We start from the raw sequence: 3,568 nt of genomic DNA, 5'->3' as shown, positions 1-3,568 counted from the left end.
ACAACAACAAAGACTGCTTGTTTAGGTTTTATGCCATACTGCCAAGACCCCTGTGGACTCAGGGTCAGGGCCATCAGCTACAGAGGGTGACACGTTGTCACTCACCTGCACCCCTGAGCTTGAAGAAACAGTGGTAGAGTAGGACACAGGCTCTCAGGCTGGCTGGGACCAGGATCTGCATGCTGGTTTTCCATGTCCATTTCTGTGGGTTTTCATGGCATTTATATAACCCCAAAGCATGAGAGGAGTTTTAGCATCTCGTATGTACAACAGGTTTTCCATGGATGGGATGCCATGGATGGGAAGTAAGGCATGAGGCAGGGAGTTATTTCAGATCTTTTTACAGCCAGGCATGAAACCCTGCTGCTCTCTACTTTCTGAGCCAGACCCCTGACCTAGACTTGCCCTGACTCCTGTTTCAGTGCAGATGCTTTCAGCCCTCGATGTCTGCTAAGGCCCTTGATACTCTCCACTGGAGATGTGAAACCCTATATATTTTGTATATATTTCATATTATATGTAGAATTCAAGCTCTGTGGCAATCTCTGCTCTTGGACACCCCACCATTTCTGGTCTGTAGGCGAAATCTCATCTTGTGGTCAGGAATGCCTAGAGGTAGAGATGGAGACAACATTTTTGCTCATAAAATGGCCTGGAAAGAAATTTGGATCAAGCTGAACCATTTGGATTAACCCCCCAAAAGTTTGAAGTACTGCTTTGCTCTCTAAATTTTAGCTGTTAATGCTGCCTTTGCTGTCAACCAGGTCAAAAATCCTGCATAATTTCCAATATTTAACTCACTTCCCAGCTGGGAGAAATTAAACCCCTTCCTGGACCTTGGGTGAGCATGAGGGAAAGACCCAATTTCTGATGCCTCTAGGGAGGAGCATGGCCTCAACAGAGGAAGGAGGAGGGGTTTAAATTCAAGCTTCCCAGGATTTGTGGCAGCAGCATCCCTATTTTCCCATATTGTTTTACTTTCCTGTGTTGTGCACTGCTATGTTGTTCATTGCTGCAGAAGTTGGATAGTATCAGCACTACCCTGGCAAGCTTCATCTGTTGAGCCATTAGAATAAAGGGGAAAAGTTGCCATCACCCAGACATACCACAGAACCAAAGAAAGACCTCACCTCTGGGACAAAACCCAGGTATGTGAAACTATTTATATCTCCTTTTGATGGGCTGGAGATTACAGCATAGAGGTGTTTTGATGTTGTCTGTCACAGCTGTCTATCAAAAGTGCTGGCTCATGGGTCAGTTCTCTGGCCCCACAGCCTTTTCAGACCTACCTTGCTGCCACCATGCTCGTGTAGTTCCATGAGAGATAGCACTGACTTGCCCTTTCACCTTTGGCCAACATTTTGAAGACGATTGCTGCTTGATGGTGCACGCAAATAAATTAATAGTCTTGGTTCTGGCTGAAGTGTCTCGAGTCTGAGACCTTCACTGGCCCCACACAGAAAGCCAAGGATTGACAGAAGCACTAGCAAAAGAGAAGTCCAAAGAGGTCAAGGGAAGGGGCATTGCAGACTAATAAAACCTGTTACTACACGGAGAACTTTGCTCAACTTCTGATGCCAGAAAAGACAGCCTAGACTGGCAGGTAAATCCCCCTGAAAATAGCAGAAATCAAGGTTAGAGCAATGTATTTATCCCAGGTTACTTAGTAAATATGGAAATATGTTAAAAGATAATTGGAGATTTTACAGAAGGAAGGTGTCACTGAATGGCAATAACAGTACCATGACGCTTTACTCTGTCCTCCATTTTTCAGTGTCCTGCTTGATTGCCCTCCTGGTTGATGGTTGCTCTTCTGCATTTGTCCAAGGTCAGACAGGTGAGAGAGAATTTTTTTGGAAGTTTCCAGTGTTCCTAATCAGTTTTTTAAAATACAGTCAAGGGCAATGACTTTTTTTAACTGGCAAATACATTTTTAGTGTCACCAGAAAATGGTGCCTGTGAACTTGGATGTTACTCTGATTTTTTTATGATTGCTTTTGGCTTCTAAGTTTGGTGCGAAGGGTAGCCATGTCCCAGAAAAAAATATGCTTGCCCTTTTTAACAGAATTGCATAGGCTGAAATTTATCCATGGTAAATGTTTCACAGTACAGTAAATTATGCAGGAGGTTCCACAAACATTCTTTACTCTCAGAAATTAAGGTGAGCACTGTCGTACAAGTGCATGGTACAGCCATTACATTGTGTTTCCCCAAGGAATTCAACACTTTTCACAAATAACTGCACTTTGCAGTTCCATAGCACAAATCATGATGTGACCCCATAGGACAACAGCAAAGGTAGGGTAAATACCTCTGGTTCTATTTTATAGGTACTTAGCACTTAAGAAATGCAAGCTCAAAGCAGGCTGTGAGGGACATCTACACTTAGACAAGTCTTTCTTGAAAGCCAATGGAAATTATTTGCTCAAATATTAGTGGTAAGTCAAGGGGTGAGTGGTGAATGCAGCTGTTGGGTTGGTGGGTTCCCTTGCACCATGTTAAAGTCCCTCTGCAATAACCCAGCCTCTCCTCAGTTTGTTTTTCTGTTGTGTGTTATTCATTAAACCTTTTGCTGTGACATGCCATTGCCAGTGTGCCAAATCCTGAGCAAATCATATCCTCTGTTCTTCTGTTGCAGATTTGTGGGATAATCTATTATAGATTAATCATTTCAGTCTTATGGTGCAATGTCAAAAATAAATTGGGGTTATGAAGCTGGAGGGGAGCCACTTGGGGGTGGTGTGTTCTCACTGACGCTCCTTATTTGACTTTGAAAACAGCATCATGACGAGATTTTTTGAAGCTGATTGTTACCCCATGGAATCCAAATCACAAGGTAAAAATGCTGTGGAGTAGGTTTTCATCTTCACAAATATCAGCTCAGTGTTGAACTGTAAACGATTTTCAGGCTATTTCCTTCCCTCTCCTCACAACATGAAACATATCTGGGCTGATCCATTACATCTCTTTAGAATATAAGATGGCAGAAAAATAAATAGAATAAAATAAAAGCCAACCCCTTTTTAGGACTGAATATCTGCTGGAGATGTAGGTATCCAACACAGAAAAATAATACAGGCCAGGAACACAGCCAAATACATTGTAAGAAAATATTAATTTGCATAATTTTAAATATTCTCTAACATTTAATAAGAACCCAAATGTCAAACAGTGAGTAATTTGTCTAATACTGCAGTTCTTGTTGCCCTCCCAGCTGAATCACAGTAAGTCCTTGGTGTCTCCAAACCAGAGCAGGGGTTAGTGCATACAGAGAGTCATTCTCCTCCTCAGCTTCCTGGTCTCTTCTGCAAGACAGGAAGATGCACAGTCCTCTCTGAATTAGGTATGAACTGAGAAATGAGACTTTAGTTCTATCCGTGCTGCCATGTACTATCCATCTAGACAGCAAGGCTTTATCCTGCTATCAGTTATTGAATGCAGACCTACAGTGACTTCATGACATGCTTTACCTTTCCAAAGGATGGCAGAGTATTGTGGGGAATACAAGGAATAGAAAAGCACTATTTTTGTTACAGTTTCTTTTGCTTGTGTGCAAGTAAATCAAACC

General features: G+C 42.3%; 1 long non-coding RNA gene across 1 annotated transcript in view; it reads left to right on the top strand.

The window, feature by feature from the left end:
• The first annotated feature begins 1,513 nt into the window (after positions 1-1,513).
• Positions 1,514-3,568, top strand: part of LOC310912651 — a 15,630-nt gene continuing 13,575 nt past the window's right edge. The window contains exons 1-4 of the long non-coding RNA XR_014590695.1: positions 1,514-1,603; positions 1,775-1,837; positions 2,331-2,438; positions 2,781-2,836. This is a non-coding gene — a long non-coding RNA (uncharacterized lncRNA). The remainder of the gene's footprint in view (positions 1,604-1,774; positions 1,838-2,330; positions 2,439-2,780; positions 2,837-3,568) is intronic.

The sequence above is a fragment of the Zosterops lateralis genome, assembly GCF_965231275.1.
Source record: "Zosterops lateralis genome assembly, chromosome: 9".
In the NCBI taxonomy this organism is placed as follows: Eukaryota; Metazoa; Chordata; class Aves; order Passeriformes; family Zosteropidae; genus Zosterops; species Zosterops lateralis.
The sequence above is the reverse complement of the archived record's forward strand: the minus strand, read 5'-3'. Positions and strand labels throughout refer to the sequence as shown.